This window comes from Taeniopygia guttata, chromosome 2, assembly GCF_048771995.1.
Source record: "Taeniopygia guttata chromosome 2, bTaeGut7.mat, whole genome shotgun sequence".
Lineage (NCBI taxonomy): Eukaryota > Metazoa > Chordata > Aves > Passeriformes > Estrildidae > Taeniopygia > Taeniopygia guttata.
In genome coordinates, this window is record NC_133026.1 from 121,968,070 (window position 1) to 121,985,901 (window position 17,832).

Here is a 17,832-nt window from a genome sequence, read left to right on the forward strand (position 1 = left end):
ATAGGACTGAGAAATTGTAGTGCTAATTAGCTCAGCTCTTTAGCATAACTGAAGTAATCGTCTCCCACCCCCCAGATCAGCAGGAAGGGATATCTCTGAGCAATGACAATAAATTATTGGTGTGGGTTACTACCTAGTAACCTCAGTAATAGATGGATCAGTTTTCTGTTCTAAAGCTGATGCACAATATAAACCCAGTATGTGATTCTTGGTTCAGAAGTGCTCAAAAAAGTAAAAAGGAAAGGCAACGGATCCACCTGTGTCATTGAGCTTCACCTTCAGAACTGATTTGAATCCAACATGTCCACACAGTTGCATTGCTTTATAGTTTGTCTTCAGTTATCTCCTATGAAACACAATTAGGAATGGCTATGGGGAGGAGTGATGGAAAGGGTTAACTGGTGCCACCAGCGTTATTCATGTACCTTGCATCAGCTGCTGAAATTTGGTATGTTGTCAAGATGCCAGCCAAAAACTATCAGTGAGATGAATGAATGAATTACTTAGAGGAAAGCAGTCTACTGTTACCTACTTTTTTGTTTACTCCTCAGTTATGGGAAGGATTAGATATTTACTATGCACATGGAATACAGTTAAAATTTACAAATCAAATATTGTCTGGACTCAGTGAATTTATTGTGCATTTGCAGATTGCCTGTTGCATGTGTATTTTGTAGAAATGCAAGCAACTTGCCACTTATATCTTGTTCTAGAATAGTAGTATTATTATTCGGTATACTCGACAACATTCAACAGAATTTTTTTTCTGCCCATGACTGACTGTTCTTGGAGGCTTCTTCTTCTTGTTCCCATTGACTTACTTGAGTGGGAGTGTTTGGCTGTCTCTAGCAGTCTGTCTATAATTTAATGGGAATCCTGGACTTGTTCTCTTTGGGCCAAAAATTCGCAAAGAATGTCCATCTTTTCAGCCTCATTACTTAATAACGTAACTTGGCTTTGAAACTTTTACTTACACATCTTAGTTGCTAGCACAGTGTTAAAACCTACATGTTACATTTTCTGAAGCTGCCTCCAGGACAGTGAAATCCTCAAAGAAAAGTTAAAAAAAGCTACAACAAACAAGAACCTCAGCAATCATAAAGAAATAATCTTTATAGATAAAATTTTCCAACTCTATGCATGCCCCTGCCTTTTTTCTAATGTGATGATCTACTTTCCAGATGAGCCATTTCACATTGTGCGCATGAGCTGTTGCTTAGTTCAAAGTCCTCTGAGCAGGTTATGGCCTGCTTAACCCTTGGCTCTTGCTGATCCTGTATGAACTTGCTGCATGTTGGATTTCAGTTAGATTTTTAAAAATGCTTTCTGGAAAATAAGATATGTCTTTTATCCAGGGCAGTGTGATAGAGAAGGGGGTTCGTGTCAACACGTTCTGTGAGTAATCTGTTAATCTGTGTAACATATCCTAGCCTAATATGGGGAATTCAAATGTCTAAATCAAAGGTAAGCAAGATTAGACTCAGACACTTATTCAACATATAAATATTTGCAGAAATGTTGGGGTTTTTTTATGTCAGAGAAGAAGATGCTTGGAAAATAGGACAGTACATTCCCATACTCAGGTTTTTTTGGTTTTTTTTGTTTTTTTTTTAATATTTTATCTCTTCAATCTGTACATTAGTATTTTATTGGAACAAAACTGGAATTAAAAAAAAAAAATTAATTAGGTAAGTTTGAGGGAAATCTCCTTTCCTAGAAGCTTCAAGATTTACCGTCATAGTAGGTATGCATTCACTGCTCTTGAAGCCATAATGAAAAAGTTTTATAAAAAAGGGATACCTGAGCAATGGACAAAGATTATCACTAAATGTGGAAACAGATGCTCCCTTGCAAAATGTATGTTGTGCTCTTAGAGATTTATTACCCTGGCTTCATTACACCCTCCTCCACTGAGGTAGCATAAATGAATGAAATAGTTTCACATAAAGTAGTATCAGTAATATTAACTATCTAGCGTTGCTTCCAAGTTTGTTTTTTCTGATCTGAATGCCCTAAAATTAAACTGCATTTATTTGAGTTTTGCTGATTATCCAGACAATTATTTTCTTGCAATTTCAAGCTTTTTTCCTAGGGTATTTTCTTCAGATTCCTTTTTAATGGTAATCAAGTATAAATATACTAGGAAGAGAAAAAATGAGCTCTTATTACTTAGAAGTGATGGTAAAATGAGGGAAAAATGGGTCAAACCTTGCACCTAGCTTTCAATTGAAAGGATCCTTCCTCTGTATCTTTTCCCTTTCCTAGATCATGTCACAACAGGCATATGTAAGATTTAGAATTCCAAATAAGTTTTTGATGATACAGATGTGAAAATATGAAGTGGAGAGAACAGAAAGGAATAGAAAGCAGCTAAAGATTTAGAAAAGGAAGACAGTGTATAATGCTGAAAGATTAACTCTCAGACTGTAAGTACATCACTACAATTTGTTCTTCACTAAATATTCATTTAATTAATGTGGTAAATTATTTTTTTATAAAGGTGGTGGTGGTTCCTGAAATTTTATTTTCCAATAAGATATACTGGCAAAAGTGCCAAGAAAAGAAAAATCCATTTTCGGTTAAATATTATATGGTCAGCAGAACAAATTACTTAGATTGTCCATTAACTTAGCTGGGCATAAACTCTTCAGGTAAAATAAAAATAGTTAAGAAGTAATAATAATAATAATAATAATTATAAAAAGCCTTAAGTCTGGGTTCCAATATCAAGAAACATTGAAATTTTATAAGATAACAATTTAATTAATCATATGATAGATTTTATGTACTATATAGAGAAATTTTCAGAAGTGTTACAAATTCTGTCAGTAAAATTGAAATGTATTCCAAGGAGAAAAGATAGTTTATTACATATGAAGCAAAACCTCCAAACTCTGACTCGAGCTCAGCTGAATTTTACTAGTTCTTATATGTAAGTGTTAATTATTGTTCATATCTTGACAACAAAAAAAATGCAAAGCTGCAATATTAACTGAAATATTGCAAGGTACATTGTTTTAAATGAGTTTAAGGTTGTGGGATAAAAATAAACATATAGAACTATTTGAAAATTCATGCCCAACTAGTTAAATAAAGGAGGTGTTATAATAGAAAAGTTCAGGGACCCCATTTTGGAATGTGTCTATGCAAACTTAATGGTGACATTTCTTTGTTTTTAGACCTATGCATTTTCCTTTTAATATACTTATTTTAATGGAATTATATGAAATTGTACATTATTCATTACTGCAATTGCTCTTGCATTGATTTTTGTGCAAAAAATCCCATTCAGACCTATCTTTACTGTAGTTTGAGTGCTGTCTTCTAGGTAACGTTATATTTTTAAAATGCTTGATAAATTCAAGCAGAAGAAATCACTGATATGTGTCTGTACCACATTCTTATACACATATCAAGTAGAAACAAATAAGGTAAAATATCTCCAAATCCTACTAAGAGAAATGTTATTGCATGATAAAGTCCTTGGGAACTGCAATAGGTACAAATAAGCCCTCCAGTCTTGGAAATGATCAATGGCAGGTAGGCAGTCTCCTTTTGGTTATATTTCTTCTATTGTTCTGGAATGGACAATTACCATGTCAAAGGACTTAACCAACTGCTTTAAAATGTCATTAATTTTCTTAAATGAAATGTATCACAGGAAATAGCTCCAGTGCTTAATTTCAGAAGCTTGGATAATATACTGTGGTCCTATCTTGGGACAAGCAGTCCTCTAACATTTTGTTTGCCCTTGAGATTTAGAAGGAATCATATCTATAGTATTCATAATAAGTAGCAATTTAACCAAGTTCAAATTAGATGTGAACAAATGGATTAACAAGCACCTCATTAAAATTTTAATTTCCATTCCATTTATCACTTTTAATAGAATCAACTCTGTTTCGGGGTGGGGGAGGATTAATTTCCACATATAATGTTAATTTCACTTGTTTTTATCAATAGCTTGATTTTTTTCCTATAAAATTTACTTTGTGTAGTTTCAAAATATGTGACCTGCACAAGTTACTAATAAATTTTAAAAGGATAAGGAAAATCTTGATTGATTTAGTAGATACTTTTTTAAGTACTGAACTTTACAGGAATACTGTATGTATTTTCCTCTAAGTGGTAATATGTCCATACTTTTAGTGGTTTTAAGAAGAATAAATGAATTTTAAATAAGTACATTTGGGGAGTTATCTAAATAATTTCACTGAAAACATCAGTGTAAATATTTCAGAAGTAAATTGTGACTTTTAAATTTAACATTCAGATTCCATCTTCAAATCAATATTTTAAAGTATTTTGAATTCCTTGGATAACAAATACCATAAATGTGCAGAATTTTCATAATTTAACATTTTCATTCAAATAAAACTATTCTGGAACTCTAATGTGAATATATCTATTAGTGAAGAATGATTTTATACAAAAAAGCATTGCTTAAACATATGGTGTATTAGCAGTTGCCTTCAAGGGAAAAATAAATCAAATCATAGGAATGTAAGAATTTTATCTTTTGCAGGTTCATGTGTTCTTTGAAGTCCCTGTATTCTGTTGTGGTGTGTTCTGGATGTCAGCTGCCACTTCTTAAGTTACAAAAAGCTTTTTTACAGCCATGTTTTTACTGCCACTATTTTCTTCATGTTTTTTTTTCCAATTTGCACTGATATGTACTATACAGATCACTGAGAGGAATAGGATAATTGTTTAGGGCCCTCTTTCTGTGTAGAACCAATATGAATGGCAAATTCTTAAGTCTCTATCAAATAAAATAGAGATATCTAAATCACTTAAAATCTTTACACAGCATGTGGGAAAACAAGTAGATTTCAATATAATGGCAGTCTTGAAAGAAATGAAAGAAAAGAGAAAGGTTGGAATAGTATTTTAGGCACTTGTGAGACTATTCCAGCATGTAGCTTGGGCAAGAGAGAAAATCATAAAATGAACAAATGTCTGAAAAATATTTCAAAGCAAAGAAGTATGTTGTTTAAGATGAAGAAATTTTTTAATCTGTTTGGGTGTCATTATAGGTTGAGATTAAACTTAGAATTTGTTGGATGGGTTTTTTAGTGCTTTTTGGATTTGTGCTGGTTTATTTGGGTTTTTTTTTCCTAAATAAATATATTTAATTGTAGCTTATCTGTAATTATGTAATCGATTTTAGACAGTATTTTTTCTGAATTGATTTCAGCTATGATGTAGAAATCTAAATCTAAATAAGTACCAGAGCATTCATTAAGATCTTAAAAACCCCATAAAACAAACTAAAAAAACCAAAACAAAACCAAACCCATCACCACCTAGGAATTAATTAAAAATAAAACCAATAATTCCAAGAGTAGCAACCTACCATAGTGAAACATGAATAGATCTTTCTCACTGTTTTTCAGGTAAAGTAGTTCTGCATGTTCTTCCCTGTTAAGGAAAACTACCTTAACAGTTTAAAGAACCTATAATTTAGGAAAATGTACTGATTTCACATCTGAAACATGAAGAAATATTAAAAATAAAGAAACCTTGAATAAGTGCATACATATAGGCTTGTGGTAGTGCTTCTTGGTTGCTGCTGAGGGTGGCTGACTGGTTATTTCAGTAGGAACTGTATGAGTAGGTTAACAAGGAGAAATGGTTGTCTGGATGTTAGCAATGCATGAGGACAAATTAAATGTGTTGTGTAACCTTTGTTGTTTAACTTCTTCAGCAAGATTCCTTTATGTGTTTGGACTTCTCTTTGGCAAAAACGTAAGTAGAATCCTTTTCTTCCTCCAGTCAACTTTCTGGTTTTGAGAGTTTTGTTCTGTGACAAGTTTATGTTCTTTAATGTGTAATTATATCTCTGGTATTAAGATGTCTAATTTCATGTACTTTGATTTCACCCTAGGTCTACAAATTCATTTCTATCCTACAGATTCAGAGCTAAATTGTAATAGCTGCCATTGTAAGCAGCTATTGTAAATGTCATGGTTTAACTGCAGTGGAAAACTAAGCACCATGCAGGCACACATTCACCTTCCCCCACTCTGCTCTTCAGGGGATGGTGGAGAGAATGGGAAAAGTAGAAAAAAAAAAAAAGAGAAAATTCAAGGGTTGAGATAATGACATTTTAATAGGTAAAGCAAAAGTTGTGCACACAAGCAAACCCAAGTAAAGAATCCATTTCCCACTTCCCATGGCTGGGCAGATGTTCAGCCATCTCTAAGAAGGCTAAGCTCCATATAATTGTTCCTTGGGAAAACAACCACCATAACTCTGAGCTTCTCCTCCTTCTTTTCCCCTATGTTTAAATTTTGCCCATGATGCCATATGATATGGAATATCCCAATGGTCACTTGGGGTCAGGTGTCTTGGCTGTGACTACTCCTAAATCCTTGTGCACCCCAGGCTTGTTTGCTGGTGGGGTGAGGTAAGAAGAAGAAGAGACCTTGGTTCTGTATAAGAACTGTGCAGAAATAGCTAAGTCATACATGAATTACCAACAGTTTCCAGCACAAATCCAAAACCAATCCCTTAATACTATGAAGAAAATTAACTCTACCCCAGCCAAAACCCATTCAGTAAATCATGCCTTGCTTTACTATTTTATTAAGTAGTGTTTTAACAGGTTCTAATCAAACTTTTCTTCCTAACTTGTTGGAGACAAAAGAATATGTCAAAGAACTAAAGGGTGCTTTGAGTTATTAAGGTAAATTAATTCTGGTAATTGCTATGAAGATAGAAGATTGCAGTACAGGCTAAGGTTAATAAAGATAATTTAGACATTTTATTTATACATATATACACTTTCTGTTTCTGTCAGGATTTACATTTCCCAGAATTCCTGGTCAGTATGGATTTCAACTAGTGGCCTGAATGTAACCAAAGACGAGGAATATACCTGGGAAAGTACAACCCTTTGCTCTTTTTCCAGAAGGTACAGTTTCTCCTGTAAATTTAAGTCACAGTTTATGGGAAAAGAGGTCTTGACAAACAAACAAACAAACAAACAAACAAACAAACAAACAAAAAAAACCCAAAAAAACAACACCAAAAAACCAACCAAGATATAAACACCAACACCAGACAAAAACAGAAAAAAGTCTGTTAACCTCATTAGTCTGGTATTTTCAAAGACACAGTCTTGTCTTTCTGCCATTAGAAAAATCACATGAAAAAACCCAATCTTTTAAGGAAATGTCTGTATTTTACAAAAAGGCAGATGAAGTGAATAGGTATTTCCCTTCTGAGTATTCTGTTCTGTGAAGTACTAATACACAACAAGATGATGAAATATTGTCATCAAAGGCAAGTTTCCAATACTGACGGATATTTAACATCCTTGTGATTGAAAGACTCAGAGCACTTTTCTTTTTGTATCTTTTTAACATCTTAATCAAAATGTCTAAGGTACACAGCTGAATGCTTACAAAATTCTAACTAGTCTCTGGGGCCCTATGAAGGCTTGCACATTTGTGATGTTATTTGATGGATTATACATTAGGCCATTTCAAGCATTGTTCAAGTCAGTAGACAATGCAAAACCATAGTGTAAAGTGGTTTTCAGTGAAAAATCAGGTGGAAAAAGATTTCTTCCCACTTAAGTGAATGAACGGCAATAATATTTACATAGAAATGCTCTTCTGATGCCTGTTATGACTTAAATCTTTAGATCTTGAGGCTGGTTGTGTAGATCAGTTTCAAACTTAGAATACTGGTTCAGGTTAGAAAGGATTTCAAAAGGCCAACTCCCTCCTCAAAGCAGGATAGGCTGTAAGTAAGACTTTATGCAGTCTGGGACTGCAAATTTCTAAGGATGGAATCTGCATAACCTATCTGGGCAACCTGTTCCAGTATTTGACTGGCCTATAGGTTGAAATTTCCCAACATCCAGTCACAACCTTTCTTTCTTCAATTTAAATATTATTTGTGTGTCACAGGGTATGTGCTCTGTCCCCTGATCATCTTGGTATAACTCCACTAGCATATTCCAGTTTATAAATGGCTTTCTTGTAGAGGAGGAGGCAGCAAAATAGGAGGCCAGCTAGCAAGTACTGGGATAAAGTGCTGAAGGGACTTCTCTGGTCTACTGGCTCCACATAGCCTTGGATGTCGTTGGCTGCCTTTGCTGCCAGGATACACTGCAGGCTCATTTCAGTTCACTGCTAAGACAGGTCTTTTCCATAAGAGCGGCACCCCAGACTCTTACCGCTCACAGCTTGTAGTGGTACAAGGAGTTTTTTCCAGCTGCAGGACTTAGCCTTTGCCCACACAGTTTGTGTTTGACCATTGTCTTGTCCACACCATTCTGACTAGAAGCTCCACCCTCAAGCATATCTATGCAACTCTCTCCAGTTTGGTGTCATCTGCTGACTCAATTAGAGGATACTCTCTGTTCTCCTCTAGGTTATTGTTGGGATTCTTAGAGAGGAGAGTTCTCAATACACATCCCTTTAGTTGTTGGCCCATCCCACTTGTTGCTGGCCTCCAGGTAAATTTTATTACATGAACCCCCTGAGCTCGACTATTCAATCAATTTTTTTTAAAATTTGTGTAGCAGTCCATAATTCAAGACTAATATCTTGCATTTGGAATAGTAATATAGTAGAGACATTTTTTAAAGCTTGATTGTTGATAGTAGATCCCAGAAACAGTTAAAATATCTTGAAATGAAGAACAACATTGATGCCTTTAAGGACTTTTCCATTGTCTAGGCGATAGTCCATATCCTGATGAGCAAATTCACCAATTTTATATAAACAAATGTTTGTGGAGTCAAATTGTTTATCCTTTGTAGATAAGTTGTTAAGAAGTGGTGCATCACTACTTGGAGCAATTTGATAGTTTATGACCTTTTCATAGAGATCATAAACTTGACAAAATTAAGTGTGAAAACCATAATTTGATCCAAAATGTTTGTAAAAGATATAATCTGATACTCATGTGTACTGAGTTTGGAACAACCCATAGAAGAATAGAAGAAATTCTGAAATAAAAATGCATGCAAGAATCAGGAAGTGATTTTCTTCTGCAAAGCTGAAAAGTCCGGACTGAATGAACTGAGATGGTCTTTGGGTGCTGTTGTTTATTCTTCCAGTTTTGTTTTTAATACAAAAGCAGTACTCTTGACTTGCATTTAACTAAATCAAGATATTTTATTTCATGTATATAATGCGTGTGTTTTACTAAACAGTTTTTTGAAGGGTAGGCTTATATTTCTTTTCTCGTCAGGAAAAAACAGCTTGATGAAAATTAATTTTTTTTCTTTTAATGTGGTAGAATCTCAGTTAAGATAAATGCATCATTTTAACTTGGCATTTACAGTACTCCATTTAGATATACTAACAAAGGATTCATAGCCTCTGTTTATGCCAAAATGGCTGTATGTTTTCATTCTGATTGGTATACGATGTGGTCTTATTTCTTTCTAAGTAGCAAAACTCAACTTTGTAGAACTCTTTGTACTGTGTTTATGTAGAAAGTCTATTTTTTAGTCTTGTGCAGGTACTTAAAAAGACAAGCAAGCTTATTAGGTTTTACTTTCAGTAAGATAGATTTTTTTTTTAGTTATTTTGTACTGGTATTTTCAAAAACTTGTCTCTTTTTTGTTAAAACTCGTAATTTTACTGTCTGAATTCCATGTGAAGGATAAACTATATGTGGAGATTGCTGAGGATTTTAAGCTTGTGTATACATATGCAATAGAAACTTCTGAGTAAGACCATCTGAAATTCATTTGTGATGTTCACATATTTGTGATGTTCACATAAAGATATCCTGAGGGTCCAAGGTTAGGTTGTGAGACGTCACCTGAAATCCTGTGTTCAGGTCTGCGGTTGCTAGCATAAGAAAGAACACAGACCGTCATGAGCAGTTCCAGAGGAGGGCTGTGAAAGTAATAGGAGACTGCAACATTTTTCTCAGGACAGTCTGAGAGAGTTAAGATTGTTTAGGGTGTAGAAGAGAAGGTGCTGGATAGACCTTAACACAGCCTTCCAGCTCCTATGGTAATCTTACAGGCTAGATGGAATGGGACATTTGATCAAGGAGTGTAGTGATAGGAGGGGAGGTAATGGCTTTACATTGAAAAAGGATAGGTCCTGATGAGATATAATAGAGAAATTGTATTCTATGGTGGTTGTGAGGAACTAGTTGCTCATAGAAGCCTCATCCCTGGAAGTATCCAAGGCTAGATTAGGTGGTGCTTTGAGCAACCTGGTCTAGTGCACAATGGTCCTGCCCATGGCAGAGGAGTAGGAACTAGGTGATCTCTAAGGTCCCCTTCCACCCAAAGCACTCAATGATCATTAGTATTTCTTTTTAACATACATTTATATAGTATTATAATTCCATATTGTAGTGCAGCGTTGATACTACCAGAGAAGCCATTTTGAAGGAGCTAGAATTTCAAGTGCCACTGTCTTATTTCCTGTCTTTCAAGTGTCATAGAAAAAGCAGGTGGTTCTTTAGTTCATCTGACTGAAAGATGGAGGAAAGTTATCTGCAGCTCAGACTGGATTAGATGAATCATGGACTGACTAGCAGAGCTGTTCAGAGAAGGTGGTGGACATAAATGCAACTCATGTTGTGCTACAATGGCCTGATGCAAAACAGCTGCTTTTTGAGATATTCCTTACTCATATTTATTGTCTTGTATTTGTTAAACTCAAAATAAAATTATATTTTTGAGCATCTTTCAAGTGATTACCTCAGTGTTTTCATGGTAGAAGACAGCAGTAGTCTTTGATTTGTTATTCTTGAAACCGCTGACATGTTGAAAAACAGGTACTGTCTCTGTACACCTTCCAACATCACTGATTCTTGCTACAGGCTTTGAGCCTGTGAGAGTGGCTTCTGTGATTACCTCTCCTGCAGTTTCCAAGGCTGAATATGTTGACAAAAAAAACCTTCAAGAGCTTTGGTCTTAAATCCAATCATACAAGTTTGTGGTTTTCTTTTCTCTTGGGTTTCTTTTCTGCCTGTGGTCTTTCTCAGTCTTCTTAGCACTTTTGCTTTTTATTGCCCTACAACTCTTGGCAGCCAAGGTGGTAGAGAAGTACTGATAATAGATGGGACCTTTGACAGTAGAAGTTTTTTAAAGCATGTGGAAAAATGTTAAAATAGGAGTGAAGAACTTCAAAAGGGGATTTAATAACTTGTTATGGGGTAAATTTAATATTTAGTTATTTGGAGTTGCTCTGCTGCTGTAAAATCAGTCATGTTTATGTTGTTTAAAGCATATCAGAAATGAATAAGGAAATAAAGATGATTCTTTGCACATAAATGTAGTTAAAACAAGGGGAAACTTAAGTTTAATTACTTATTCTTTTTAACAGGTTTCATAGTTCTTTCTCCGACTGATCTACATTTTGTCCACTGTACCAGAACAAATTTTTCCGGTTGGCATGACTCTTCTGGTTAAAGCTGGGCCAGTAATCAGAATACAGTTGAAAACCTGTTGGATGAAGCCCTGAAAGAAGTGTAACAACAGACTGGGAAAGTCAAATCCATTAAAAGAAGCTTAATTCTAGCTTTTGTTTAATCTAAAATATGTAATATTAAAAATGCATTTTAAAAGAAAAGAGGAAAAACCCATGTTTCATGCATGTATTGAATTAGGCACTGGAAAAAATTGTTATTGAATAGTGATTGACCTGCAGGATAGAAGTATGATGATGTATATAGAAGTAATCAATGTATGTAGTAAAATGTGTGGCAAATGTTTTAGAACAGAAAAATTATTTTATCCCTTATTCTATTACTTGTGTTTGTTCATTACTTGAGTACCTGTGAGAGCAATTGGACTGTAAGAGAGTTAAAAACAATCATCATTTACTATTACAAATATTTAAACTTCACTGAAGAGCTCATTAAAATGATAACTATTGTGTGAAATTCCATCTTGTGTTACTAATTTGGTCTATTTTTTTTCCTTTACAAAGTAGTCCTTTAGTGTCTAGTGTAGCAGCCTGTGACTTAATCATTAGATTTATACTTCCTGTCCTTAGAGTGTTGAAAGGTCAGTAGAATCAAAAAACATTGCCTTTGGCCATCCATTATGAGTCACAGACCTATTCTCCTTTGTTGAAAGCAACTATCAGACTGTCTAAGAGGTATTCCTTTCAAAGTTGCAATGCTTACTTTGTTTGCCTCATAATCAGTTGGAGTAAAATCTCCCAAGCATTTGGAACTTCCAAGCAATTTGCGTAGAAACAGCAAATGATCTGACTGACCGTAGCTGCCTATGTTACCAACCCTTTGAAGAAAAGCTGGTTTTAAGACATGTCAGAATAACATGAATAAAAACTGTGTATTTAACTATAAATTTAAAGAAAGAATGTTGGCATTTTAAATTACTTGCAATATCAGTCACTAAACACTATTCATAATTTTAGTCCCTTACTGGAAATGCAATTTACTAGTAAGGTATTTCCTAGACATTTCTTTCCTGAAATAAAGAAGGTAGTAAGAAAAGTTGCAAGACGGATTTGTTAAGAGTTTATTAAAGACTTGATGGAACACTGCTGCAAGTGGTCATTATGTTACTATATCAGTTTTAATATCCATGCTGCATGTGCTCTGAAGTATATTTGAATGCTGCTTCTAAACATGGCCTCTGAAGAGCCTTCTGCCAAAGAGCAGAGTTTGAAGCTGTTATCTTGGAATACGTGGCTTGTATGCCAATTACCCCAGTGCCTAAGACCAACATTGAATGTACTAACTTAAGTACATTGACCCTTGCACTCCAACCTTCTGGGCACTTCTGGTTTACAGTCTTAACAGTCTAGGGACCATATAACACTTAAACCAAGGACATGCCAGCTCTGCAGGGGAGTGTCATCCGCATCAATAAATGGTGCAAGAGTGCTGTAGATCATGTTTTGCATATTTCCTAAATTATTAGTTACAAGGATGCACTAATGTAAGAAATACTGAGTTTTTATTTTGTTTGAAACTTAGTAGAAAGAATGTGCACCTACTCTAGGTTTTGTGTTAGAATTTAGGGAAAGGATTAATTAATGAGTTTATTTCCCTGAAGTGCTGAATATTTTTTGATTGTGCTATCAAAGGTTGAAGCCTGGTAAGAAACATAAAGAATCTGAAGAAACTGCTTTCAGTTTTTGGCAAACACAGTAGCTGTAGAAGCTCTTGTCACTGATGCAGATTAGATGCCGTTAAATGTATTAATGTGTGCTGCTTCTAGAAAAAGCAGACTTAAGAACCAGCAAGATAATTTAATGGAATAAAAATGCAGATTTATACTGAAAAGCTTTTTTCTTCTAGAGTGAAGTTCTAATCTGTAGTAATAAATTAAATTTTTCTTGCACCCCGTGGATTTAAACATCTGCTAACGGTACTGTGTGTTACAATTTCTACATTTAAAAATCTTTAAAGGGCTTCATGAAAATGGAGACTTCTTCCAGTTTCTTAAAGAAAACCACAACAAAAGAAAAAAATTCCCTCTGCATTTTATAAAAACTGAGTGACATGTGATATATATACATGTTAGGTAGCTCTGTATCATGCATTCAATGAATGTTTTCTGGTATAGAGAAATGCATATGAAAAGTATTCTGAAGCCATTGTATTCTAGAACAGGAGAAAAATAGCTTAGGCAGATTGAGGGTTTATCCTTTACCTTCTTGATTGTTGTGCACCACTTAGATATGATTCTGCTTTAATAGAATAGAATTCTGCTATAATAACAAGTGTAATTGCTATGATTTTAATTGATATCTTAGATGCTGTTGTAAGATACAGAATTGATAATGATGGTGACAGGGACCTTGGAAAAATTCAAACAGAATATGGATTAGAATTCACTATTGGAAATGTAAGGATAGTAGAATATTAATATACTCATAGCTTGTGTTGTCAACTGTATGTTAAAAGTTTGAAATATGAAGTTTCTACAGTAAAGTGAAAGTACTCTAGCAGATGCTGCTACCTTCTCTTTATATTGATAAACAGCCATGGCAGGGCTGACTTCTACCACTAGCTCAGTTTTTCATGTGAAATATCTCAGACCACAAAGAAAGTTGTTCTTGAATTTTCCCCTGTAGACAAATACTCTTGGATCCACTTTGGTTCAACTGGAAATCCCATTTCCTTCTTCTAATGTTCTGAAAGTGTCCATAGATATTGTCTGGTTTGCTTAAACCTGAATTTAATAGCATAGAGTTTAAGGTCTCTGTAGTGAAAAATTTCAGTACTGACAATAAGAATTGAATTTACAGCTCTAAATCGTCTATAAAAAAAAAAAAAAAAAAAAGAAAAGGAGCTTTATGAAAGGTATTCAGAGTATTAAATTGAAGGAATATCATGAAATAAAATTAGTATGCTTATGCAAATGATCTAGCTGTGACTTCATAATTTGTAATAGTATTCAGTTAGGCAGTGTTTACACTTGTTAATGACTTCCTTTATGAGTGATAATTGATCTTACTCATTATCATATTAAATCCTTGATCATATGTCATTAGTTGGGAATGTAATAAATGGTCTGTTTGATTTTTAGTGTAATGAACTAATTAGACTAATTAAAATCAATATGTGTGCCAATATTAGACTTTGAATCCAAATGCTGCTGTCTGCTGGCTAAAAGTCAGCAACTCAGTAAAAAAGTGGCCTAATGCTGATTTATGAGCACTTGATGAATGTGAGGTAGAATAAATTGCTTGTAGTGGTAGAAACAGCATTAGTGAAATACAAGTTACTAAGTACATTGTAAGATCAGGAGTAAGGGCATACTTACAACTATAGTTACGTGGCACCTTTAAACCTTCCTAGCTGATTAGATCATTCTTCAGAAATTCTTCAGATTAAATATTGTAAAGTGCATTAATCTATATTTATAAATTTAATATTCTATGCATGTGTCTGGAAATATATCCAATTTATTTCTCTCCACGAGCCTGTGTGGTTTTTTTATGTTAGCACATTTTGTAAATTTTACGTTTTGTACTGCACTTTTATTTTTATAGTATTCTGTGAATATACCAAATAGGTCACACTTTCAAATTCAGTAATGTACCGTTATTAAAATGTGTTATTCAACCATGGTATTCATTCACTTTTATGTTTATGAGGAATTGTGCATAAGCCCTAGGGGAGACAGGAACACATCCTGTAATTCTGTAATGACCTTTTGGAGAAGAAGGAAATGGCTACTGGGAAGGGGATATTATTAGAGAATTCAGGATCTTGTAGCTGCAAAGCAAAAGAATTGTGGAAATCCTTTTGGCTTAAAGAAAAAAGTAGAAAAAAAGTGACAAGACAGGAAGAAGTATGCCATATTCTTATTTTTGGCAAAAATACTGCTCAGAGAAAAATGTTTGCATGTTTAAGTTTAAAATATAAATTAATGTATTTTTTTAACAGGCATACTTTAAAAAAGTCCGCGTAGATTCCCCTTAGATTCTTCGTAAAGCATATGATATTTGCAAAATGTAGTAACTCTAGTAATGACAAGTGTTATCCATATCAGAGTATTATTTTGCCAGCCTTACACTATTTATTTTGCAGCAATTATGTTTATTTTGTCACTAAGAAAGCACTACTTGCTTTCATATTTAGTTGTTGTTTGGGGTTTTTGTTTGTGTGGTTTTAAAATTATTATTATTTTTGTTTGGATTTGGCTTTCTGGGTTTTTTTTTACTTGGATTATATTTTGCTGGGACACAGACACACAAATAGTGGGGTCCCTGTCCTTTTCTCTCCCCTCTTCCCCCACACACTCCCATCCACGCACAGTGTGATGTTGAAGAGAATACAAGATGCAAGAGAATTCAGTCCTTTGTTTTTCACACCTTGAGGATACTTTAGATCAAAAAGTTAAGAGAATCCTGATGAGTAAAGAAAAATAAATCATAAAAACCCAATATCTAACTAAATCATCCTAATGGTCAATACAAAAATTTTTAAATGTAAATAAGTAAATATGAGGAAATAGAGCTCGGAGTCTTATGTCTCCAAGGTCTAAACATAATCATGCAGCTTTTGAGGAAGTACCTCTTCCACTTAAGTCACTGAAAATATGGGTGTTCAGACACTCTAAATTTCAGGCTTTGTAGGAATAATCCCTTAATCATCTGACCTAATTTTGATGATGAATATTTTAAAATAGTGGTGACTTATTAATAAGGATTTCAGAAAGGCATGATTTGAAATAGGTGTCAACTCTAATTTAAACAAGTACTTGAAGAAAATCTAGAGGATTAATGTAGACTTAAATTGATAGTAGCCATTGAAATTTCATTTTTTCCTTGAGCTTGTAGACAGAAGAATTCGTGTTCAGAATATGTACTCATGTACTGTACAGAGAGAATAAAATCTGTTAAAATAGTTTACCTTTTTAATGGTCTTTTAAGTGGTTTATCTGAGACACTTAAAGCCTGTGAGTTTTTTTCACTAGATTGTTTCACTATTTGTCTATTCACTAATTCACTAATTGTCAGTTTTAGTAAAATCAGTAATTGTTAATAGAATATTTTTAACTGAATACCATTGCCTACAGTGTTTAAAAATTTTAGTCTTTGGATGAGATCTGAACAGAAGCTTGAAAATAATGTATAGTAACATAAATGTGGTAGAGGACGTATTGATCAGAAATTTCATTATGGCAAGGACTACGTGTGGTTCTCAGATATTGTGAACATACATTGCAACAACAGACTAGACATGGGAGAGTATATACAGCTTGAATCCCAGAGAACATACTTTGTTTTGTGCTTGAAGCAGTATACCCTGCAAACATAAATGAGATCCTTTATGTCTGAGATGCATTCACTATGCATATTATCAGCCCTCTGATCCAAAGCACATAACCAATGTCCTTGATTCATATAAAAGTGTTGAATGCCCTGAGGAGCTGTGTGGGTTTGAAACATCTGACAGTTGTTTGTGAGATGGCACGAGTTCAAGTACCTTTCTTAGCAGCAAGGGAGGGGGAAGACACTTCTGCTGGGTTTTTCAAATCAATTTTTTGTCCTTCATTTACCAAAGTTGAGAAATCAACTAGTTTAAAATGTGGTGTCTCTCTCCGTTAGTGGTAAGTGCTCCACTATGTCTTTCTTCTTATATGAGAGAAACAGAATAAAAAGAAATCTCATGTACATTTTTGTTGAATCTTGGCCCAACAGAAGGTGACAGTAACCCTTGACTTTAGTTTTACTAGACTATCTGTTAGCCAAAATGTATGTATGATACCGCATTATTACTCTTTAGGTAAGGTTTAATGTCTAATTTTGAACTTTGAGTTTTCCTTAAAGTAATTCTGTAGAAAAAAAGCTACTGACTTTGATGCTATCTTCTTTGTTGTTTTTTTGTTTTGTTTTAGATTTTTAATACATTTTCCCCCGGGATATAAAGAAGAAAAATTTCTGAGAGTTTTTTTAAAAAAAGGGTTTTACTTAAATTCCTTCTTTCATATAGCATTATTTCTTTCCATCTATGAAATCTTATTTCACTGGCTTAAATCTTGAACCTTCTGTGAGGATTCTTATATAGTTACAATAGTTTCAGCCTCATTTTTTATTTCATTTACCAGGTATATTTTGTTTTTGCGGAATACCTTCCTTCCTGGGTAAATAAGAAATTTCAAGATGAAGAGAAGAAAGGATGAGAAAAAGCGGTAAGAGCTGTACCAAAATTAGTCAGTGCTGCTCCCTCCTTGCTTACAGAAGCTAGGTGAGAAATTACTGATCAACAGCAACAAGTGTTTTAGAGAGTTAGTTTCTGTGCCTCTGAATAACTCAACCCCATCTGAGAGTTCTTATGCAAGACAAACCATGACTGAGGGCATGATAATTTGCAGATAGACCCTGAATTTTAGGAAAAGCCTTTGGATCCTGT

The 17,832-nt window shown here is 34.2% G+C and overlaps 3 long non-coding RNA genes across 5 annotated transcripts in view; 2 read left to right on the forward strand and 1 right to left on the reverse strand.

Moving 5' to 3' along the window:
* LOC115493927 (uncharacterized) overlaps positions 1-17,832 on the reverse strand; it is a 39,185-nt gene that overhangs the window by 17,646 nt on the left and 3,707 nt on the right. The gene's annotated exons all lie outside the window — the stretch shown is intronic.
* On the forward strand, positions 1,660-15,036 carry LOC115493926 (uncharacterized). Of its 2 annotated transcripts, XR_003958929.4 has the most exons (3): positions 1,660-5,748; positions 6,803-6,916; positions 11,316-15,036. It is a non-coding gene; the product is annotated as an uncharacterized lncRNA (long non-coding RNA). The 2 variants fall into 2 exon arrangements; XR_012054190.1 differs by having other exon boundaries at positions 1,660-6,916.
* The window catches only part of LOC121469379 (uncharacterized), a 34,224-nt gene continuing 31,608 nt past the window's right edge, over positions 15,217-17,832 (forward strand). The window contains exon 1 of the long non-coding RNA XR_005979368.2: positions 15,217-17,611. This is a non-coding gene — a long non-coding RNA (uncharacterized lncRNA). The remainder of the gene's footprint in view (positions 17,612-17,832) is intronic.